Source organism: Chiloscyllium punctatum, chromosome 19 (assembly GCF_047496795.1).
Source record: "Chiloscyllium punctatum isolate Juve2018m chromosome 19, sChiPun1.3, whole genome shotgun sequence".
Taxonomy (NCBI): domain Eukaryota; kingdom Metazoa; phylum Chordata; class Chondrichthyes; order Orectolobiformes; family Hemiscylliidae; genus Chiloscyllium; species Chiloscyllium punctatum.
Window position 1 is genome coordinate 252,644 of NC_092757.1, and position 26,329 is coordinate 278,972.

A 26,329-nucleotide genomic window follows, 5' to 3' on the forward strand; every position below is an offset into this window, starting at 1 on the left:
GTGCAGTGTGGTTTCAGAGAGGTCCCCAAGGAGAGATGGTGCTGTTGTGGAAGTGTCATTAGATTACTAATCCAGACCAGGTTAATGCTCTGGTAGCTGGTGTAAGTGAAAAACAATTAATAAAATATCGAAATTTAAAATCTGGTACCAGTAATAGTTACCCTGAAGCCAATGTCGATTGAAAACAGCAGTTTGCTTCCCTAATGTACTTTCAGGAGGTAAATCTCGCGTGCTTTCCTGATCTGACCATAAGTGACTCCAGACGAACAGACATGTGATAAACTCTTCAATGGTCTCTGTAATGGCTCCAAAATTTTCATCCTTGCTTCTAGTCTGTCTCACCCTGTCAGAGTTTATATATTTCACTGAGATCTCCACTCATTTTCCGAAAGCCCATGGAATAAAGGCCCAGCCGCCCCAACCTTTGCTCCCACAACAAGCCTGTCATCCCAGAGATCATTCTGGTCATCCTTTGCTGCTCTTCCTCAATGTCAGGTTTGCCCTTTATCAGGTAAGGAGGCCAAAACTGCACACAATACTGCAACATGTTCGAGATGGGGGCTCACCATGGCCTTGTCCATCTGCAGTAAGACCCCTTACACCTGGACTCAGATCCCCCTGAAATGAAGGTCAACACATCATTTACCTTCCTAACTGCTTTCTGTTCCTGCAAAAAATACTTTCAGTGACTAATATGCAGGGAGATCCAGACCCTTTACAATATTAAAGGTACCCAACTCTGGGTCCATGTACACTGGTAAGTGTCCCAATGTCATTCCCAGTATTTTCTGGCTTCAGAACTCACTGCCCTGTATGGACGGCGAAGGTCGGTGAAGAATGAAACGAAAATAAGCATAAGTCCCTTTATAGAGTAACATTTTTCAACCTTTTCAACTGGTAGGCTGCCGTTCTCTTTTTCCCATCAAAGGGCACAAGGTAACATCTACCCACATTGTTCTTCATTGCCTCGCAGTTGCACAGACACTTCACTTGCCTCAGTCACCTTGGAGCTTCTTTTACATGCTCCTCACCCACTCACAATCCGACAACAATTAATGCCATCAGCAGGATTGGAAATATTGCATTTGAAACACTCGGACAAAAGTTTGGTGTGCATTTGAAATAGCTAGGGCCCAAGCACTGCATCCTGCTGCACCTCTGAGTCCTCTGCTCTAAAAATAAACATTGATTTATTCCTACTCACTGTTTCCTGTTAGCTCTCCCATTGTAAAACCATGCCCTTCTGTTAGCCCCAGTCCCATACGATTCAAATTTGCATAGTAGACTTGGGGCTTGATGAAGACTCTTTCTGAAAATCCAATCGTATTGCATTGATTGCTTCTCCATAGTTTTGCTGAAAGTCAGTTTCTCAAATATGATTCCCATTTGTTAAATCTCTGTTCTTTTTTTATCAGCCCACTGCTTTCAGTTAAAGTACTTTCTCCAAAACGTTTATTTTGTAATTGTATTCTATTCATTTTTTCTCTCTCACCAGAGTCAACTTTCCTCGTATTAGGAGGAAGATTGTTTTTATGTTTTGTTTTCTTCTGTAAGGACATTACTGAAATATTTGCTGCATAGTTCTGCCATTTCCCTCTTCTCCATTCTCCATTCTCTGGATATAAACTGTAAAGAACCTGTATTTTTCCCTTAATTTTGCTTATGAAGCTATTACAAATACACTCTTATTACCATTGTGTATATAGACTGTTCTGAAACCCATCGATTTCTGTCTTAAGCTTTTCAATGATTGACCTTGTACAGCCATGTACTCATAGAAGCATAGATTCTGCACGGTCAGAAAAACAGCACCGTCTATATTAGTCCCACGAGCTGGGAATGTGATGACACTACAAGAGGTCATCCAAGTACTTTGTAACAGCTTTGAGGTTACCCGTGACAACTCCCTCTCCGATCGTACATACCAGACCCAAAAACCCTCTCGGTAAAAAACGATCCTTAAGTCCCCTCTAAATCTCAAACACTTCACTTTAAGAATGTGCTCCCCCTTGTTCTCCCTCTGACTAAAATGTCCATGTCCCTCATAATCGTTTCCTTCTGAATCACATCCCCCTCAGCCTTCTCTGCTCCAAACTAAACAACCCGAGCTTATCCAGCCACTCTCCATAGCTGATATGCTCCATCCCAGGGAACATCCTGGTGAATCTCCTCAGCACACCCTCCAGTGCAATCACATCCTTCCTGTAATGTGGCTCCCAGAACTACACACAGTATTCTATCTTGGCCTAACCAAAGTTCCACATGACACTTATAATCTGTGCATCAATGAATAAAGGTTATGCTTACACTACCTTTGTTTTTGAACTTGTGAATTGACCTGTCCCGTCATATTCAGGCTCCGTTTTGAGCTCACTCGTGTGCTTCCATTCACTGAGTACTCCGCTGTGTGCTTCCTTCTTCCAAAGTGCATCACCTCATATTTATCAGGGTTGCATTCCATCTGCTACTGATCTGTCCATCTGTATCTTCCTGTAACATAAGACCTTCCTCCTCACTGCCAACCACCTGGTCAATCATTGTATCAAACACAAACTTAGTTATCACACTCTCCCCACCCCTCGCCTATTTTCACAGATCACCATTTATGAATATCACAAATAATAAGGTTATGGATCACACAACGCCACGTTACAGCCCAACAGGTTTATTCAGAAGCACTAGCTTTTAAAGCGCTGCTTCTTCATCAGGTAGTGGTGAGGTTTGAAAGCTCGTGCCTCGGAATATACCTGGTGTTGTGTGATTTTTAACTTTGTTCAACCCAGTCCAATACTGGCACCTCTGAATCACAAATAATAAGGGACACAACATTGATCCCTATGGTGCACCATTAGACACCAGCCTCCAGACACACCAACAGGCTTCTACCACCACGCTCTGACTCCTACCACTAAAGTTGATTTCGATGCAACTTGGCAAATCACTAATGACTCCTACCAATTCCCTGGTTATTCTGTTCCACTTGACACACTTATTGAATACCTGGAGATTCTCCATAAACGTTCCTGCCAGCAGGTTTCCATGCCCCTGTATTAGTCAGTTCGCTCCGAGTGAAGAATTGTCTCCTTATTGCAGTCTTAAATGGCCTGTGCCTTATCCAGCCTTTTCTTTTGCCTTAACTGTAGAGTAGACAGCCAGAGAAACATCCTGTTTATTTCCACCTTGTCCTATGTGTCGTAAACTTTCAAAATTTCACTGCGATCACCTCTCATTCTTTGAAACCTTCGAGTACAAAGGCAGAGTTGATGCATCAATCAATCTGACTATCTGAGGGATGAATCAGGAGATTGTCCATTGCACTTCCTCTGTGGTCAGTATATTCTTTCTCAGATTAGCTCACCCAACCGTATACAATACTCCAGGTACAGTCTCACCAACCCGGTACACATACTACAGGTGCAGTCACACCAAACCAATGCACAATATTCCACGTACAATCGCACCAACCCTGTACAAAATACTCCAGGCACTGTAACACCAACACTGTACACAATACTCCAGGTACAGTCTCACCAACCTTGTACACATTGATCCAGGTACCGTCTCACTAACCCTGTACACAATACTCCAGGTACAGTCTAACCAACCCTGTACACAATACTGCTGGTACAGTCTCAGCAACCCTGTTGACAACACTCCATGTACTGTACACAATACTCCAGGTACAGTCTCACCCAAATTGTACACAATAGACAAGGTAGTCTCACCACTCCTATACACAATTCTCCAGGTACAGTCTCACCAACCCTGTACACAATACTCCAGGTACAGTCTCACCAACCCTGTACACAATACTCCGGGTACAGCCTTACCAACCCGGTACACACTACTCCAGGTACAGTCTCACCCTCCTTGTACACAATAGTCCAGGTACAATCTTACCAACTCGGTACACAATACTTCAGGTACAGTCTCACCCACCTTGTACACAATAGTCCAGGTACAGTCTCACCACCACTGCACACAGCACTCCAGATACAGTCTCACCAACACTGTACGCAATACTCCAGGTACAGTCTCACCCACCTTGTACACAATAGACAAGGTACAGTCTCACCACTCCTATACACAATTCTCCCGGTACATTCTCACCAACACTGTACACAATACTCCAGGTACAGTCTCACAAACCCTGTACACAATATTCCAGGTACAGTCTCACCCACCTTGTACACAATACTCCAGGTACAGTCTCACCCACCTTGTACACAATAATCCAGGTACAGTCTCACCACCACTGCACACAGTACTCCAGGTACAGTCTCACCAACCCTGTATAGAATACTCCAGGTACAGTCTCACCAACCCTGTACACAGTACTCCAGGTACAGTCTCACCAAACGTATACACAATAGTCCAGGTACAGTCTCACCAACCGTGTACACAATACTCCCGGTACAGTCTCACTAACCCTGTACACAATACTCCAGGTACAGTCTCACCAACCCTGTACACAATTCTACAGGTACAGTCTCACCAACCCTGTACACAATAGTGCAGGTACAGTCTCACCAACCCTGTACACAATACTCCAGGTACTGTCTCACCAATCCTGCACACAATACTCCAGGCACAGTCTCACCAACCATGTACGCAATACTCCAGGTACAGTCTCCCCCACCTTGTACACAATAGTCCAGGTACAGTCTCACCCACCCTGTATACAATAGTCCAGGTACAGTCTCATCACCCGTGTACACAATACTCCAGGTACAGTCTCACCAACCCTGTACACAATACTCCAGGTACATTCTCAACCACCTTGTACACAATAGTCCAGGTACCGTCTCACCCACCTAGTACACAATAGTCCAGGTACAGTCTCACCCACCTTGTACACAATAGTCCAGGTACAGTCTTACCACCCCTGGACATAATACTCCAGGTACAGTCTCACCAACCCTGTACACAATACTCCAGGTACAGTCTCACCAACCCTGTACACAATACTCCATGTACAGTCTCACCAACCCTGTACACAATACTCCAGGTACATTCTCACCAACCATGTACACGATTGTCCAGGTACAGTCTCACCAATCCTGTACACATGACTCCAGGTACAGTCTCACCAACCCTCTACACAATACTCCAGGTACAGTCACAACAACCCTGTACACAATACTCCCGGTACACTCTCACCAACCCTCTACATAATACTCCAGGTACAGTCTCACCAACACTCTGTGAAACTACATCAATATTTTATTGCATCGATATTCTGACTCCTTTAATTAAAGGTGAACCCAACTTTCAATTTCCACTTACATAATTCTAAAATTATTAAGTATGTTTTCCTTTCAAAAATGCCCACTGATTCTCTCCAATGTTGCTGTTAATTTCTAAATATCCAATAAAACATCCTGTCTCATAGATCCAAACGTGTCTCTACAGTTGTCAAGTAAATTGGTTTGCATTTCTTTACACTATCACTTTTTCACTGTCTGGATGCCTGGATCCATTCCATTCATCTACTCTCATGCTTGGATCATGTTTATTACATTCCAATTATCTACATTGGCTTTCCAACCTCTTTGGAATGGACAGGAAAATAAAACAGACTTCTCCAGTGCATTTAATACTTCTATTGCTGTTTTATTTCTTACATTTTGAGAACATCTGTTTCGTCAGACTTAGCAATGCTCAATCCAGCTCCATGTTCAAGTACTACCTTGTTACTGATATGAACTTGACTTTATGCCTTTAGCTCCAGAATGCCAATACGATCACTTGGTACTTCTGGGGGATTTTCTGGTTCTTCCTTCATGAAGACAGATGCAAATTAACTCGTTATTTCTCGGCCATTTCCCCGTTCTCCACAGTAACATCTCATCTACCGATTACAAATTTCCACATTTGACCATGTTTTTATTTTGTTTCCTTTGATAGATAGATCGTGGATTTATGCAGTCTTTGAGTTCCTGTTTGTTAGCATGCATGTTTGCTTTTTGATTTACTTATCAGTTTCATGTCCCTCCTTTTCTTGATTCAAAATTTCTCACATTTCTCAGGTTTCCACAATGTCTGGATTTCCTCTGAAGTCACTTCTCATGATTAATATAATCTTTAATTTGTTATATTAACCATCATTAAGTCACTGTCTCACTCTTGGGTGTTTGTACGTTAAAGAAATTGGCTTTTGTTTCAGACTTTGCAGTATTTATATAAACTAGATATATCCAAGAACGTTGTAAGAGGATAGAGAAGAAATTGTGGGGGCCTGGCAGATATTTTTACATCATCGCTGGCCATGGGTGAGGTCCCAAATGACTGGAGGACAGGGATTGTTGCGCCCTTATTCAAGAAGGGCGACAAAGAAAAACCTGGGTACTATAGACCAGTAAACCAGACATCTGTCATGGGTAAGGTACTTGAGAAGATTCTGAGACATAGGAGAAATGCATATTTGGAATGGCAGTGACTAGAAGCAGTCAGCACGGCTGTGTGTATGGGAGATCATGGCTGACAAATTTATTAGCGTTCTTTGATGAAGTGACCAGCAACGTTGACGAAGGCAGGGTGGTATACATAGTCCAATTGATTTTAGTAAGGCCTTCAATAAGGGTTCACATGGTACGCTGCTCTGGAAAGGTAGATTGCATGGAATAGAGTGGGAATATGGCAAATTAGATACAAAATTATCTTGATGGTAGGGAGCAGAGAGTAATAGTGGAAAGGATTCTTGTCGGACTGGAGGCCTGTCACTAGTAGTGTGCCTCAGTAGTCTGTGCTGGGACTATTACTGCTTGTTATATGTATAATAATTTAGTTTAGAATGTACAAGGCATGATTAGCAAGATTGCAGATGATACTAAATAATGTGGTCACTTGGATAGTGAGGAAGGTTATCAGAAATTGGGAGGTGCACCAAGAAATAGCAAATTGAGTCGAATATGTATAAATGTCAGATCTTGCATTTTGCAAAGTCAATTCAAGGTCGGAGTTCCATCGTGAATGATTGGGCCTTTAGGGTTGTAGTCGAACAGACAGACCCTGGAATTCAGGTGCACGGTTCGCTGTAAGTTGTTTCAGAGATAGATAGAGCAGTGAAGAAGGCTTTTGTCACACTGGCCTTCATCAGTCTGGGTATTGAATATCGAAGTTGTGGAGTTCTGTTGCAGTTATACAGGATGGTGGTGAGGCTATACCTGTCGCGTTATGTTTAGTTTTGTTCACTTTGCTCTTGGAAAGATGTTATTAAACTGGAAAGAGTGCACAGGAAATTTACACGGATGTTGCCAAGGACTCTATGGTCTGGATTTTAAGGAGAGGTTGGACAAGCTAGAAGTTTTTAACCTTAGGGTGTATGAGACTGATGGCGATCTGACAGAGTGTATAAGATCATGGGAGGCAGAACAGAGTGAATGCACTCAGTCTTTTCCCCCCGGGGTTGGGCAATCCTGTACTAGAGGGCACCAGCTGGAGGTCAGAGGAGAAAGAATAAAAGGGAACCTGAGGAGCAATTGTTTTACACACAGGGTGGTACGCATATGGAATGAGCTGCCAGTGGAAGTAGTTGCGGTGCGTACATGAACAACGTTTAACAGGCATTTGGACAAATACTTGGGTAGGAAAGGATTGGAAGGATACCGGGCAATAGCAGGGAAATGGGATTAGTGTAAATGAACATTTTGTTTGGAATGGGCCACTTTGGGCCGAATAGAATATTTTCTTGTGCTGTTGGACTCTAAGACTCAAATAAGCATTGCTTGTCTCTCACTGAATGTTATATTTTATTTTTTTACAATTCACTGGAACTAACTTGACCCTTCTAGCCTCCAGGCTTCCTCGATGTTTGACTATAATGTTCAAAATTTCTATATTGCGTCACAATTCCTCAAAGCTGCTACAGTAATTAGCTCTCCAGACCACACAACACCAAATCCGAAATAACCTGCCCTCTCGTTTGGTTCACAACCTCCTCTCCAACTACTTGATATGGAATTTATTTTTCACAACATGAGCATCACTTAGGTAACGCAGTTTCGATGCAAATTGACACCATCCAGTATTACTTCCGCACCCACGATTATTTGTTACTCATTCACAGGATGAGGGCGTCGCATTTATAACCAGCATTTATTGCCCATGCCAGAGGGCAGTTAAGAGTCAATAGCGTTGCCTTGAGTCTGGAGTCACACGCAGGCCAGACCAGGGAAGGACTACAGTTTCCTTCCACAAAGGACATCAGTGAACCAGGTGAGTTTTTTCAACCATCGACAATGGGTTCATGGTCTTCATAAACCATTCATTCCAGATACTTATTGAATTTACATACCGTCATCTGCCATGGCAGGATTCGAACTCAGAACATTTCCTGGATCTCTGGGCTAAGGTACCAGCGATAATGTTTGCTTCTCCTTGATATTTGTAACTGATTCTGTGGGATCTGAGGGACAGGGTCTGAAAAGTTATTAGTGATAGACTTGGACAAGACGTTTGGGGAGGCTCACCTGGATGCTTAGATGATCTGAAGAATTGGTCAGCAATACAGAACAAGCATCAATACCCTCCCCACGCTGCCAGGATAAAGTCATCGTATTCTCTCTGCTCCCTCACACTCACTGTATATCTGTTTTAACACATATCCCCGAGCAAGGCTCACACTCTATCTCCAAGTAAGGCTCAAGTACGACCACTCTCACTATTTCATCCAGCACATTCCCTCCCCCACTTTTTCTGTCACTGACACAGTAGCCACGCACACTAATAACACTGCATGGATACAACACTGTGGTCAGACTCCCACTGGAAACCTCACCCTTACCCCCTCCAGCACAAACAGCAGGGACACCCACTCCTACCCTCATTGCTTCCCTCCTCTTCTCCCATTCCAGGAGAAACAGCTTGGAATTGGACAGCAAGGGCCAAACCGGTGTTGGAGTGCACGGTATCCGTTCCCTCAGCCCTCTACCCTGACATGTGTGGAGCATCCTGGAAACAGCCAGAGAGGACGAGGAGGCCTTGTATGGAGATTATGAAACGTCCACGTCCCACAAAATGAGTAAGGTGCAATATTCAGTAAAGAGCAATTCTCAATTTAAACCCACTGTCAGTCCCACCTCATATCTCTCACTCGCAAAAGAACAGATATCCCATTGCACAGAGATGCGGGCAGTGAAATACACAGAAGTATTGGTAAACACAACAATATACTGACATGCACAATGCATATAAGGAGATGGGCATACACACACATAGAAGCACACAGAGACATATACAGTCACACACAAATAGATAGAAACACACAGTCTGATACACAGGCAGACAGACATAGTCACAAAAATACACACACACACACAAACACACATACACACACACAAAGACACAGACATTAGTGACATTAAGACACAAATAAATACGTTTTTGATTTATGAGGAGATCAAGGATTCTAGGGAGAAGGTAGGGGAGTAATTTTGAGAAACGTATAAGAAATGATTCAATGGCATGTCAGACTTGATGGGACAAACGGCCTGATTCTGTTTCTTTTTTAATGCTGTGTGGTGTTATGCTATCAGGTATTCTCTTCCTAAGACAGTAGCAGAGGCTGAGTTTGATACATATTTGACTGGAAAGAGTCAGTGGTAATGTGGGACAAAGTTGGAGGGCGGAATGGTTTATGTCTATTCCTAATTATCGTATCCTTATATCAAAAAATGGGCAGTGAGATGATGTGAGTTTAACACCGTTTTAAAGTAATTGATCCCACAATGAAATAAGGATGTTGTGCTACCTGTGATGTCTTCATCCTCAGGGAGCAATGAAGACTTGGTTATTGAAGATATTCAAGGCTGAGCTTGACTGATCTTTGCTGGACAAAAGAGTCGATGTTTATTGGGGACAGAGAGGAGTCGGATCGTCAGACACAATCGGATCAGCTATAAGCATCCTGAATGGTGCAGCCGAATTGTCAACTGCCGCCCCTAGCCAATGTGTTGTTCCTTCAATCCAGCCCTCTGTGCTGTTACAGAGCTACGCTGTTGCCTCTACCATAATGCTGTTTCCTCAATCCACCTCCCGAGTCTGTTACAGGATAAGGGACCACCCCATTCAGCCACATAGGATCTTGACAATGATTTGGGAGGAACCCTTCTGCCCCTCGAAGGAGTTGCACAGGAGCATAGAAAGAAGCAATTCAGCTCATTGAGTACATTGCACAGCCCAGGAGGAGGCCATTCAACCCGCCTGAACTGCTGCAGAGGAATTGGGTTGTTGTTGCATTCGAGATAAATGCATATTTTTACAAACTTGCCACTAGTTTTGAATCAGAGATCACTGTGAGGTCACCTATGATCAATATTCTATGTCAAATATCTGGATGAAGGGACTAAATGGATCAAAGCTGAATTACCTTGTACACCAAGATGATCATTCGATATATCTTCAAATGGAGGTAGTGAATCTGTATTGTGATATAGACAGGGAACGTTAGTGAGCAAAACTTCAGAAGAAATAATATAACGTGAGTTGTCTATTGTGATAGGAAGGATAGAACAGCAGGAAACAACTTAAATGGAGAGAGATCACAGAACTCTGTGATGCAGATGTTTTTCATATTCCTGGCACATGAATCATATAAAGCCTGTCTGCAGATGTAGCAAGTAATTTGGAAGGTAAGTGGAAGAATGCTATTTGTGGCAACGGGTATTAGGTTCAATCAGGAATGTTTTACTGCATCTGTACGGACATTGCTGAGACCACATCAGATACACTGGGTGCAGTTTTGATCCTCGACACTAAACTAAACGGATGTAATTCCTTTCGAAGGTGTTCAAAGATGCTTCCCTTTACTCATTCCTGAAATTGAGGCCTTTTGTTATCGGGGATTATCTGCTAAGGTCTTAGATGGGAAATCTTATTGAAGCACGGTTTTCAGAAAAGTGTTTCAGCTGGATACATATTTTCTTTTGTAAAGGAGATTAAATTTAGAGAATTTTTAATGAATGTGATTTGTTGATATAAACGCAAATATTATGAAGATATCAACCCATTTATAAAAGTTACGCAGAAACATATAAAGATGTCATCAAATTATAAAGCGGGCACTTTTTTTTGCTAATGAATGGCACTGTGCACAACAGCAATGATGCACCTGCATACAGCATACAGTCTATTATCATCTATTCCAGAGAATGTTCATGTCGATCGCACATGGTCCAGTTTGGTGTTCAGTTGACATTACAGTATTTTTCCATGCAGAGAGGGAGAAAAATATTGCCTGCCTCAGAAGCAGCAGCCAATTAGTCTCTCTCTCTTACTTTGTTCTGCCTGAAAACAAGGTGTAAGAGCAGAAATTCCCTGAGTCATCTTTACCACTTTTGGAGGATTCCTGATGAGGATGCATAGGAATCTCTCCACTGCCCGAAGCAAAGGGAGTTCAGCCAAATCCAACTGTTCCCGGAAAATGTGCGCATTCCCACACATTTGTGTGAGCAGAATAACTTCAAAGGCAGAGAAACATTTGGAACACTCGATCATTTTACCATTCGTTCAGAGTTCAACTTTCTGTGTGTCACATTTTTCTAGAAAATTACCCAGTCTGATACCTATTTCATTGGCCACAGCACTCAACTGGTTGCATTTAAAATTTGCTTTCACCAGTACAGACATGGGAAAAGACATCAGTGACCTCGAACATTGGTCAGGATACGATCAAGAGATTCTCAAAGGGCTGTTAAAGTTTGTGATGTCTGGATATTTCAATTTATTCAAAATTATGTATGATAAACATTTGACAGATAAATGAGAGTAGGAAAATGGTACACAGACAGAAAAGTGCTGCTGAGACCATCATCTGATCATAGTGCGTGGTGGAGCAGTGACACAGTGTCTAATGACCCACTCTTGCTCCACAATCCCATATTACTATGTTGCATTCCGTGCCTCACAGCTCCTGCACTGGAGCAGATGGAGGTCACTTGCGCCAAATACCTGGTCCACAGTAACACAGGATCTCATTCAATCCCTATTGACTGTTACACACGGTTTGGTAAGTGTTGTAAAATGTTATTTGGAAATCCAGTCTGGCTTCTAAAGATGCCTCTTTTCTCCGCACAAAGTGTCTCCTCTCTGAAACTTGTACTTCATTTGTTGGTCATGGTCTAGACCAAGATCCATTATGAATAAAACCCCATACCTCACCCAGAGGTGACGCCAAAGTGCTTTGCTCTCACTGATTGCAACATTCAATAACAGAACGTCTAGGAACATTACAACCATTAACTTTGTAATTACAGAAAATATGAACATAAGGAACAGGAGCAGGCAATTCGTTTGGTCAAGCCATTGCATATGATCATGGCTGATCTACTGTCAGCATTAACTCCTCTTCAATACCCAATCCATCACACCCACGAGTTCTCTGACAGATCAAAAATACACCTACTTCCTCTTTAAATACTTTCAGTGATTAAGCTCCCTTAACTCACTAGCCCAGATCATTTCAGACATTGATTTCCCTCTGTGAGAGGAAAAAGACTCCCCACACAGACACCGTCACCTATTGATATGAACAAGAGGTGAACACAGGGTCTCAGGAACGAGTGAATGAACTTCATATCAAGGCAGTATTTGACTGAGGGTTTCATCGGTACCCTCAATTTATTTGAGTTTAATGGTAATCAGGTGTTCCCTCCCTATTGGTTGGGGTCTTTCAGAGCACAAAGGAAGATGTTTGTGTTGGGGTGGGGGGGGGGTGGGCTGACAATCCTCTAAGTCCCACGATATTCGTTCAGGCGATCCTCAAGTTCACGTCCTCAGCAGAAACATCTTCAGCTCCTTCGTCAACGTCTATGCGCCCACACACATGGCACCACTCTCCCCTCATCCATCATAAGATCGGAACCGGGGTGATCACTGAAGATCACACAACGTTCAGAACATTTTGTCCCTCCTCAGCTCCTGAACCTATCTCTGTGTCCATGTGCAGCAAGACCTGGACAGCAGTTAGATTTGTGCTGTTTAAGTGTCGGCAACATTCATGTAACAGCATGGCCAGACACTGCACCTTTCCACAGATAAAAGAGGAGCTCATTCAGCAACTCAAGCTGGTTACATGGATATATGGTAGCCATTCAGCCCATCGAAACGACTAAAGAAAAAGAGGGACAGACCATTAAATCATGCTGCCTGGTCCCCAGAAAGAGGAGGGCTCTGGTCAGTACATTGAGGTGTTAAACAGGAACAGGCAGAGCCCAATCAGACCCTTGATACTGTTCTATGGAAGCAGGAGGTGGCCATTCAGCCCCTTAAGACATTTATACAGGAACATGTGGGTGTCATTGATGCTCCAACCTGAAAAACCAATGGACCAGAGAATGCACTCATCGACGGCTCACGGTGTTCCTCGTGGCTCCATTGCCTGTGGAACACATGATACTTTAACATGTTTTGCCACCAGTGAGGAAGGAAGCCAAATGTTTTGCACCATGTCTCAAAGAGGCATCTTCTATCTCTGAAGACAGACCCATGTTCTCCATGTTGGTCAGAAGCTGATGGGAATTGTTAACTGTTTTATCATGGAGGTATTGAGGCTTCTGTCGGGATTATGGATTACATGACGTTCATAATTTAGGGAGAGGTTAGTAAAAGACTGACCCCGTCTCTCTCTCTCTCAATCGAAATGGGGAGTGGCGTAGGATGGGAGGGACGTTCCCAGAGGCTTTTAAACTATTGACAATCATGTAAACCTAGTCATAAATAAGCCATGGAATTTATCACCGTATCACTGTCTGTTTGGAATATAATGAGTGACTATCCATCCCCTTAAGTTTCAATGCAATCACCTCTTATTCCCTCAAAGCGCTACAGATTAATCCTCATGCACTCCCGAGGGTACAATCATCCCAACAATGAGTCTGGTGAAAAGCTTTTACACTCTTTCTGCCAAGAAGATTATTCCTTATAAAAGAGAGAAACTCTGCCCACAATACTCCAAATACTATCTCAACAAATCTCTCAGGGTTGATCACAATAATTCTGTTCCCTTACTTAGTTGTCTCAGCTTGTTTTCTGTGCTGTAAAAAGCCATTCCTTCTCTCTACACTGTCAATGATGTGGAATTTAGAAGATCCTTACGTCTGTACGTCAGCATCAATCAAGTCATCACCAGAGGTGCCAATGGTGATGAATATCACTCTCGGAGGGAGGCTCAATGAGAAAGAATTCACTCGAAACAGGGAATGATCACCTACCTGAATGGAAATGACTTGCAGGAACATGGAAATCAGGCAGAGGAAGGGAGCAATCTTTTCATTTCTGCTCTCACGGGATGAGTGCAGCCCTGGTCAGACCAGTATGTTATGCTGATCCTGAACTGAGTACCTAGTTCAGCGTTCCACAGGACAATACAGAGTAAAACACACCGCAGTGGGTTTGCAGACACACAGATACCTTACCAGGGAAAGATGACCCATCAACTTCTCCACAGGTCATGAGGCAAACAGTTAGGCTTTGTTAAAACAAGTGGTGATGAATTCATTTGCATTCCATCAACTTCCTTCATGAGACACCAAAAGATTATTATTCTGTGCCGCTTGATTATGAGTCAATGACTTGACCACCATGCACTGTCTATCCATCTGACAGATTCTGTGGAGAGAACAAATTAACCAGCTCAAGTGCAAATATTTTGTGACGTAAGCAAAATTAGAAGAGACTTGAAACGTTTATATCTGGATTTACCAAAAACACAAATAATGACTTATTCAGCAGTTGCAGTGAGGCTGAGACGGTGACTGAAATATCCTGATAGTGGCCTTGGGCAGAATTGGTAAGTGGGGAGAAAATGTAGGAATGTAAATCTGTATGGATGAAAAAGATCTTTGAGTTTAAGAACAGTCTGGTTTCTACTCGCATATTGTTGAGTAAGTTGTGAATAGTAATTTGATAGTTGTAATTTGTAAGGAATAAAATTTTTGACTGTATCGGAAAATTATGACTTCCAAATTCAAAAATTTGAACGTGAACAGCAATTTAGTTTTACTCAGTTTAATGGTCAGATGGAATGACGTACCAGGAACACCAACTGTAGCGAGGATGGGATAATAACCACCTTGAATAATCCAAAGGATGCCTTCGACCCGTGATGCTAATGATATCCAAGGCTGAGAAAGGTAGTAAAGACCCAAGGATACACTCCTGTCTGTTATTGTAATATTCCAGTCTAATGTTCTCAGATTCTGATCCATTATTGGAACATTCCAGTCTAATGTTCTCAGATTCTGATCTCTCCTCCCCTGTCTCTCGAGCTGCTGATCCCTGTTAGTCCAGTCGTTGATGCTCCCGCCCATACTGGGATAACACATTGAACCGAGTCCTTAATTAATAGAAGAGGCAAGCCCTCCAGTGACACATTTACGATCCACGGAGACTGACATCACAGTCACTGAACAAATAGCTCCAGCCAACGCCTGTCAATTCAATATTGTTTAATTAAAATTCAAAACAATGATTCAAACTTCCGCATTCTGGATGGGATATGTGAGGGTGACTGATGAAACAAATCTTGAGGCTGGTAGACCATTCAATGTGCCTTGTTTGCAGGAGAAATGTCATAAGTTTCTCTGAATTTAAACATGCTTCTCTGTTTATAAATGGAAACATACATCCCGGAACTACTGACCAAGCATTATAATTTCAATAAAACATTGAGACAATTTTTATTGTTCATGATCTGAGGGGAATGTTTGTCTTAGAAACATGGGGTTATAACAGACAAATGGCATGTGCTATTGATGTTATCGATGTTAGTGAACTGTGATGAAGTGTCATTTCCTGGACTTCAATTACAGTGTGATTATGGCATTGTGGAGGACACAGAAAACAGAGAGAATTGGGGGACATGGCAGTTCAGACTGGAGGGAGCGACAATAATATTCCCCAGTCATCAGTATTGGAATGTTACCCTTTATAACTCATATGAAGAACAGATTCGAGGATACATTTAAAGTGAGGAATGAGGAGTAAAATCTCATTATTGAAAACAAAATACAATTTTTCTCAATCATTATTTAGCCCACAGCTGAGATGCTGATTTCCCCTCTGTCAGTGATCCACCTCACTGAGATTCTCTGGCGCAATATCACAGTATCGAGCAGGATTCTTAGTTTCTGCTGCTGTTAACCACGTCTGTTGAAATTAAACCACCTTCTCACTGTAAAAAAATCCCTTGGCCTTTTGGACTCTGTTTAATTGTTAGCAACTCAGCTCTGCGATATTATTGAAGATAAATGCTGTGGGACCACGACCAGTATCCGCATAGTGCTCACAGAGTATGGCACGAAATAAAGGCCTTGCCGTCCGTGAGATTTTCTAAATAAAACGTCCATTTTCTGTCTGTTCCTGTCTATCTCCCCTCATGATGTCTTCTCATCTATCCAACTCACCCTCGTTTAACATCCCTCCAATCACTCCTTGTTTCCAAATAGTGCAGTTGTAGAGCTTGATGTTCGACTGGTACAACACTACTATTATAGGACAAGCCAAACAGAGAACAGCTGGGGAATTCCTAGTGGCATAGCACTCATCCACAGATTCTACCAACAAATGCATCGACCTGGCCCCAATGTAGCGGCCACTGCAGCAGACAGCTGGAACTGACAACTGGAGGTGACAGAGACAAACCACTACAAATGCCGGAGGAAACATTACAGAAGCGCTTCACAGGAGGCTCCCAAGCACTGAGGATGTCACCCAGACAGGGGATTAAACGTCTGCAACACAAGTTCCCAGCTCGGCGAACAGAACCACAACAACGAGCATCCGAAATCTTTTCACAAATGTTGTGACTGATCGTTGCAGGGTCTGGGGTTTAGATGCTTCATTAAGAACAAGGAAGGTACTAAAAGTAGCGGGGGGTTGCGGGGGGGGGAGGTGTTGGCATTGTTAATCAAAGACAATATTAAGTTGGCCGAAAGGATGTTTGATAAGGACTTGTCCACTGAGTTAGTATGGGAAGAGGTTAGAAACAAAAACGGAGAGATCACCCTCTTGTCAGTTCTTTATAGCCCTCTGAAAAGTTTCACAGATGTAGAGTAAGGATCACAAATATGACACTGGATAGGAGTGAAAATAACAGAGTAGTTGTTATGGAGGACATTACCTTTCCAAATATTGTCTAGAAACACTGCAGCTCAATTAATTTATATGGGCCAGTTTTTGTCCAATGTGTGCAGAATGGTTTCCTGACACAGTATGTCCATAGGCCAACAAGGTACAAGGCCAAATTGGATTTGGTACTGGGTAATGAACCAGACCAGGTATTAGATTTGGAGGTAGGTGAACACTTGGCTGATAGTGACCACAATTCAGTTATGTTTACCTTAGCGATGGAAAAGGACAGGTGCATACCGCAGGGCAAGTGTTATAGCTGGGGGAAAGGAAAACATCATGCGATTAGGAAAGGTTTTATGATATAAACGATGGGGAAGGAAACTGCAGGGGATGGGCACAATTTAAATGTGGAGCTTCTTCAAACAACAATTACAGTGTGTACTTGATAAGTTTTGTACCTGTCAGGAAAGGAGGATGTGGTCGAGTGAGGCTGCTGTGGTTTACTGAAGAAGTTGAATCTCTTGTCAAGAGGAAGACGGAGCCTTATGTCAAGATGAAACGTGAAGGCTCAGTTCGGATGCTTGAGAGTTACAAGTTGTCCTGGATGGACTTAAAGAAACAGATAAGAATAGCCAAGAGAGAGCATGAGAAGTCTTTAGCTAGTAGGATCCAGGAAAACCCTCAAGCTTTGTACCAGTATGTCAGGAATAAAAGGATAACCAAATTAAGATTAGGGCCAATCAAGGACAGTAGTGTGAAGTTGTGTGTGTAGTCCAAGGAGATAGGACAGGCACTAAATAAATATTTGAATCAGTACTCACAATAGAAAGACAATGCTGTCGAGCTCTACATGGAATACAAGCTATTAGATTAGATGGGATTGATGTTCGTAAGGTGGAGATGTCAGCAATTCTAAAGAGTGTGAAAATAGATAAGTCCCCTTGGCCAGATGGGATTAATCCTAGGATTCTCTGAGAAGTTAGAGAGAAGATTACACAACCATTGGATCAAATCTTTACGTCGCCATTGTCTACAGGAATAGTGCTAGAAGACTGGACGATAGCAAATGTTGTCCCTTTGTTCAAGAAATGGAGAAGAGACAACCCTGGTAATTATATACCAGGCTTACTTTGGTTATGGGTAAAGTGTTAGAAGGGATTATAAGAAATAGGATTTATTATCATCTAGAAAGGAATCATTTGATTAGGGATAGTCAAGGTTTTGTGAAGGGTATGTCATGCTTCACAAATCTTATTGAGTTCATTGAGAAGGTGACCAAAAGGTGGATAAGGGTAAAGTGGGTTTTTTCGGGATTTCAGTAAAACATTTGATAAGTCCCCTATGTTAGGCTATTGCAGAAAATGTGGACAGTGTGGTGTTGGAAAAGCAGAACAAATGAGGCAGCGTCCAAGGAGAAGGAGAGTCAATGTTTCATTTGTAAGCCCTTCATAAGGAATCAGTGTTCTGGTCTCCAGCATCTGCAGTCTTCACTTTCTCCGAGCTCCTCAGATGCTGCCTGACCTGCTGTGCTTTTCCAGCACCATACTTTCGACTCTGATCTCAAAACTCTGTAATCCTTACTTTCTCACAGAAAATACGGAAACGTGGAATTGAGGGTGATTTAGCGGTTTGGATCAGAAATTGGCTAGCTGAAAGAAGCTGAAAGTTGATGGGGAATGTTCATCCTCGAGTTCAGTCGCTAGTGATATACTGTAAAAGTGTGTTTTGGGGCGACTGTTGTTTGTCTTTTTTGAAAATGACCTTAATGAGGGAATGGAAGGAGGAGTTAGTAAATTTATGGTTCGCAGTAAGATCAGTGGAGAGATGGGTCGTGCTGAAGGAGGTTGCAGGTACTGAGCTGTAATGTTCTATGTTTATAGACCTACAATGGGCTGAAGAACTTCCTTCTGTGATGTAACAATTCTGAGGTACTCTGACTCACAATAAAAGCTTTAGGTGCCTGTAGAGACAAGCTGGTCCAGTAAAGGATACATATTGCACTAGCATTCATCATCTCTTCCTCTTCTCTGATATGCAGCGGCCTTAAAATATCTGCCCAAAGAAAATAGATCGATTCAAATTCACGCAGTCAGGAGGACAATCACCCGAGGGGATTGCCGTCAGAGGATTTAATGAATAATAAGATTTCAGAATGACACAAATAATAAAATAATATCACAACATCATAACTATTGGCAGCAGAGTAAAAACTTTCAGTTGCAAATAGTTCCAAGTTCAACTTTGTGTTCAGTTTTGGTCACCTTGCAATAGGAAGGATGGAATTAAACTGAAACTTTACAAGGATATGGCCAGGACTCCAGAGTCTGAGACACAGGGAGAGGTTTGATAAGCTGGGCCATTGCTCTTTAGAGCGCAGGAGTCTAATGGGTGGCATGAAGTGCTTCGAGAGTCTAGTCATGGCCCACATCAGTTCCAGTCTCCCAGCCTGCCTCGATCTCCTACAATTTTCCTACCAGTGGAACGGGTCCATAGCGGTTGCCATATCCCTGGAACATCTGGTCAATGAGGGCACCCAGGTCCGATTCCTGCTCATTGACTATAGGTTCATCTTCAACACAATTATTCCCTTCAGACTGATCACAAAACTCTCTGACCTTAGTCTTGGCTCCGCCCTCTGAAATTGGATCCTCAGCTTTCTGACCGACAGTGCACAATCAGTGAAAATAGGGAAGTGTGTCTCTTCCATGACAACATTCAACACTGAAAGCCCAAACTAGGTGTCCTCCTCCCCCTACTAACTCCCTGTACACCCACGACTGTATTGCCAAATTTTGAACGAACGCCATCTACGTGTCCACTGATGACACCATCACAGTAGGACAGATATGTAATGATGGCAAGTCAAAATACAGAACGGAAATAGAGGTGATGTGCTGCACTGAGACCAACCTCTCTTTCAACGTCGGCAGAACTAACCAACTGATCAATGACTTCAGAAAGAAAGGAGGAGAACATGCCCCCATCTGAATCAATAGAACTGAAGTTGAAAGGGTGGAAAGCATTAAGTTGCTTGGAGTGACGATAACCGACCTCCCATGTAGATATGACAGCCGAGATGGCACAAGAACGCCTCTTCTTTCTCGAGCATCTCAGGACATTTAACATGTCCACAAGGACCTTCACCAATGTCTACAAATGCACTACTGAGAGCAAACTATCTGTGTGCATAATGACCTGGTGTGGCCACAGCCCTGTCCAGGACAGTAAGAGAAATGACAGAACGTTGTGTGCACATCCCATGTCATCACGGAAACCAATGTCCCATTCATTGTCTCCATTTACACAGCTCGCTGCCACGGAAAGGCTGATAACATGATCAAAGACCCATCGAACCCTGGATCTCCTACAATCTCTTCCATCAGGCAGACAATACAGAAGCTTGAATATACAAACCAGCGGCTCATGAACAACATCTTCCCAGCCCATTATTAAACTGAGGAATCGAATCTCTAACTTCAAATTATGCTGATATTGCTCACATTGATGTTGCCGATTGCAAGCTCTTTCTGGTGTAGCCTTTATGTCTCAGTCTAAGGTTTTCCTTTACACTGTCATCTGTATGTCATTGCTTATTGTAGGAGCGAGATTTACCAGCGAGGGACAAAGACTCCGGAGGCAGACAGGGCGCAGGTACGGAATGGACTTTAATTCAAGCAAAACCTGGTTAATGCTGGGAGAATACCAAAGAATCTTCCTCGAATCTGACTTTGACATGAGAAGACAATCGTTTCCTTAATCTGTAGGTCATTAAAAAGGCAAATCAATGACTCACTTCAATTTTACAGTAAAAATACCGTATTTTTATACGTTCTGTGTTGCAATGATTGAACACAACCCTGTCAGTGTACCCTCCACTCCCGGTCTGCAGAACCAATCTTGTAAAACAACTGATCACTGATTGACACTCGCATGGACAGCCCGAGGTTCTTATTTGTTTCGAATGTTTAACGATTTTTGTTATCTCTAGTCCTTGGGATCTTGCTATACTGCATTCCAAAGTTGGTAGCTGTGGTTTTTGTTTAGTTATAACCCTCATTGTTTATTTTGAAGGGTTGCATGAATTATATTTTCCATAGGGCAGGCTATCTCTTATCAAATTCCGTTATCACATTTTACATTAGAAAGCTGATTCTGATACAAAATTCGTATTAATATTATTATATCTACTGTTAACCTTTTTCTGAGCGAATGAGACAAGACATGCCAGACATCGCTTTAAGGTTTTATAATTACGTTGAAATCTGTGTCCATGATTATTTACCAAATATTTAACTGGATCTTATTACTATTGTAAACAGTTTCAAAGGCGCAGCTAGCTTCTGAAAGATGACTTGAGTTGCTGTTTTTTGTGGATGAAAATAATCCTTACTGAGATCAGAGTAAGTTACCTTTTGTAGTGATTCTTTAAAGTGCTTGTGTTACAATTTCATTATTTCATCTGTGTTCTGTGACAAACCTTTTTTTTAAAAGAACCTTCTTTATCACTATGTTGGCATGTTTCAGAATCTTGCGAATCAGATTATACTTTATTTTGCCTTGGAATTATTTCCTTTTCAAAGGCCCTTTTTTCACTAATGCTGAAGCAATCTATTTTAATTTCTGGCTATTTTGTGGCTCTTCAGAAATAGACAGCTGAAGTCGACTTTTAAATTTCGGCCACTCCATGTCTCTAAAACAAAAGGAAGCTCCAACTCTCACTATGATCTGCCAGAACGGTGTATAAACAAAGAGTTTCACTCTACTTACATACATGCGACAATGACTCCTATCAAATCAAATGAAACCAAATCGTATGATCGAGATAGAGAAATTGTCACAAGGTCAATACACCCAGATGAAACTCTGCAGCCTCCCACATCCGGCCAAAAATCGTGATAGACCAGTAGACAACTAACTGGTGGAGAGGGCTCCACAATTATTCCCATTTTATCAATGAATCAGCTCTGCACATCAGTGTAAAAAACAAGGAAACAGTATCTGTACCATCCTAGCCAGGGGTGTTGAGTCGATGATTCAACTCATCGTCATCATGATGCCCACAGATTCACAGATGGCAGTATTCAACCAATTTGATTCGTTGTACATGACATGAAGAAACTGTTGAACACAGTAGATACGACAAAGGCAATGGGCCCTGACCCCATTCCTGCAATAGGACTGAAGAATTGTGCTGCACAACAAGCCGTGTCACTGGGGAAGCTGTTTTATTAAATCTCCAACTCTGACATCTCCCTGGCAATGTGGAAAATTACTCAGCTATGCCCAGTTCCTAAACTGGGAATAATTACAATCCGACCAATTATAACCTCCTCAGTCTCATCACGATAGTCAAATTGGGAGTTCTTTTTGATAGAGCTGTCAAGCAGCGCAGAAATATCCTGTTCAGTGCGATTTCCGATAGGCCCCCATGTGGAGATGGTGCTGTTTTGGAAAAATCACTGGATTAATAATCCAGACCAGGATAATGCTCTGGCAGCTGGTAGAAGTTTAGAACAATTAATAAAATATCGAGATCTCAAATCTGGTGTCAGTAACAGTGACCTTGAAGTCAATGTCGATCGTGAACACCAATTTGCTTTTCCAATGTACTTTCAGGAAGTGAATTCCCCGTGCTTTCCTGGTCTGGCCTAAAAGGGACTCCAGACACACAGACATGTGATAAACTCTTCAATGGTCTCTTAAAAAGCCAAGCAAGACACTCTATTGTATCAAACTGCTCCGACGTCTTAAACGATAAAACCGGACAGAACACCCAGCCCCAGCCTCAATATGGAAAAGGGAACGGGAAAGACAGTCTTGTTGACCCTGCAGAGACCTCTTTCCTAACATCTGCGAACTTGTGGCAACATTTACAGGGCTTTCCCAGAGACTGCACGGAAACATCGGGAATGGAATAGGCTACAGCACATTGAGCCTGCCCCATTCTAGTTAATGTCTGAACATCTCCTCAATGCACTTTTCCCACACACTGTACACATTCCTTAATGTGGTTGACCTTGTGAAGCTATAAAATAGGAACTGCGGTCGTCCCCTTGGTCTGTCGAGTTTGCTATCCAATTCAATATAATGATGGCTGACCCTTTATTTCTACACCATACTCCTGCTCTCTCCCCCATCCTTTCGGTGTCTAGACATCCTTATTAGTCTTTCATGCCTTGTCTTCCACAGCCTTATGTGCGAGAGAATTCCCAGGTTCACCAGTCTCTGACAGCAGACAATTATTCATATCTAAATGCAACCTGTCTGTACCTAATACAGTGGCTTCTTGTTTTAAACGTCAGAGCCAGGGGTATTATCGTCACTTCTTCCAATCTACTTAACCCTGTCATTGATTTATACATCTCACTGAGATCTCCACTTATTTTCCTAAACCCCATGGAATACAGACTCAGTCGCCCCAAACTCTGCTTCCACAAAAGGTCTGTCATCCCAGAGACAGACTTTATCTGCAATCCCTCAATGTCAAGTTTGTCCTTTATTAGGTACAGAGACCAGAACTGCACACAACACTGCACAATGTTCGAGTTGAGGTCTAACCAAGGGCCTGTACAGCTGCACTGAGACACCTTTACTGCTGGACTCAAGGACCCCTGAAATAACAGTTAACACCCCATTTATCTTCCTGACTGCTTTCTGCTCCTGCAATCTTGCTTTCAGTGACTGGTGTACAGGGAGATCCCAGATCCTTTTCAATGTTACAGCTCCCCACATGGTGGGTATGCATAAACTGGTATGTGTGCCAATGTATTCCCAGTATTGGCTTCTGTCTTCAGAACTCACTGACGTGCATGGAACTCAGAGGTCTGTCCAAACAATAACAGAAGAAAAGTGCAGTTCCCTTCATAGATCGTCATTTCTCAACCACTCCCTTTTCCAATGGTTGGCTGGCATTTTAGTGCTTCCCAACAAAGTAGACAACATCACATCTATCCACAGTGCTCTTCATCTGCCACATATTTTCTCATTCACTCCATTTGTTTCAATCACCTTGAAGTTTTTTTCACATCCTCCTCACTTTTCAAAATCCTAGTTCTAGGAAACTTTGCACTTGATTCCCTCAACGAGATGTTTGAGATGTGTTGTGAATATCTGGCGCCCTAGCGCCAATCATTGTGATGCCTCATGAGCCTTCCAAACTTAAAACCATCCATTTATTCCTGCTCATTGTTTCCTGTCAACAGTCCCATTTTAACACCGTGTTCATATGTTACCCCCTATTCCATGTGCTTTTACTTTGCACACTAAGCTTGGGACTGTATTAAACTTCTTGCTGAAAATCCAAGTTCAGTGCCTCTATTGTGTTTTCTGTAATCAATCTACCAGTCAGTTTCTCAAATATGTTTCCCTTTTCATCAATGTGTGTTGATTTTTTTCCATGCCCATTATTTTCAGCTCCAATAATTACTCCAAATTAGTTTATTTACTAATTCAATTCTACATCATTTTCTCATCAGACTCAGGTTTTCTCCTATTGCTGGGAAGGGTTTGTTTTGTCATTTTCTGTGAAGGCAGAAGTGAAGTAGTTGTGTCAAGTTTCTCTGTTCTCCATTCTCCATTCCCTGTTTTCAGACTGAAAGGAAGCTGAAACTTTGACTAAAACGAACAGCTGTTGTCTATTCACCCTGTCCATGTCCCTTGTAATCTTAAACCTGAATTACTTACCCACTCAACTTCCTCTGCTCCAAAATAAATAACTCGAGCGTACCCAGCCTCTCTTCACAGCTCATATGTTCCATCCCAGGGAACATCCGGATGAATCGCTTCTGCACCTCATCCAGTACAATCACATCCTTCCTGTAATGTGGCTCCCAGAACTGCACACAATATTTCATTTGGCCTTACCGAAGTGCTATATAAAATCGTATAATCTTTGGGTCAATGAATAAAGGCTTTATCTACAGTCATGTTGAACTCATCAATTATCATATCCAGTCACATTCAGGGATGTGTGGAGAAGCACGCTCTGAGCTTCCTAGTGTAACGCCATTCTTTGAGTACTCCCCTGTCTGGTTCCTTGTTCTAAAGTGGATTACGTCATATTTATCAGGGTTACATTCCATCAGCTATTGATCTGACCATCTGGCCATTCCATCTGTAACTTCCTGTAACATAAGACCTTCCTCCTCACTGCCAGCCATCCGGTAAATCTTTGTGTCAAACACAAACTTACTTATCAAACTCCCCCTACCCACTTCACATTCACATCACTTATGAATTCCACAAACAATAAAGGACACAGTACTGATATCTGCGGTACACCAGGGGAAATTGGGCTCCAGTCACACAAACAACCTTCTCCCATGAAGTTGAGTTGGGATGCAACTTGGCAAGTCACGAATAGGCCCTCCATGTTCCCTGGTTGTTCTGTTCCACTTGATATACATGAAGAATATCTGGGGATTTTCCTTAATCTTGCCCTGCCAACAGGCTTCCATGCCTCTGTGTTAGTCAGTCCCCTCCAAGGGAAGAATTTCCTCCTTATTACTGTCTTAAATGGCATATCCCTTATCCTGTCATTATTTGCCTTAAATATAGAGTAGCCAGCTTGAGAAACATCCTATTTATTTCCACCTCATCACACACAGACACACACATACAGACAGACATACTCAAACAGCCACATACACAGCCACACTCGCCATAAATGTACACATACGCTAACATATGGGCGGCACGGTAGCACAGAGCGCGGCACGGTGGCACAGTGGTTAGCACTGCTGCCTTACAGTACCAGAGACCTGTGTTCAATTCCCGCCTCAGGCGACTGTCTGTGTGGGATCGCACGTTCTCCCCGTGTCTGCGTGGGTTTCCTGCGGGTGCTCCGGTTTCCTCCCACAGTCCAAAGATGTGCAGGTCAGGTGAATTGGCCATGCTAAATTGCCCGTGGTGTTAGGTAATGGGTAAACGTGTGGGTTGCACTTCAGCGGGGTGGTGTGGACCTGTAGGCCTGTTTCCACACTGTAAGTAATCTAATCTAATTTTTTGAAATTTCACTGTGATCACCTCTCATGCTTTGAAACTGGAGAGGTGGCAAGGAAAATCTCCCCATCAGAAAATCTTGTCATTTGAGGAATTAATCTGGTGAATGTCCATTGCACGTCCTCTGTGATCAGTGCAATCTTTCTTAGATTAGGTCACCAACACTGCACTCAATACCTCAGGAACACTCTCACCAACACTCTATGCAACTGTTTCATGATGTCTTTACCTCTATATTCCGATTCAATTGAATAAACTC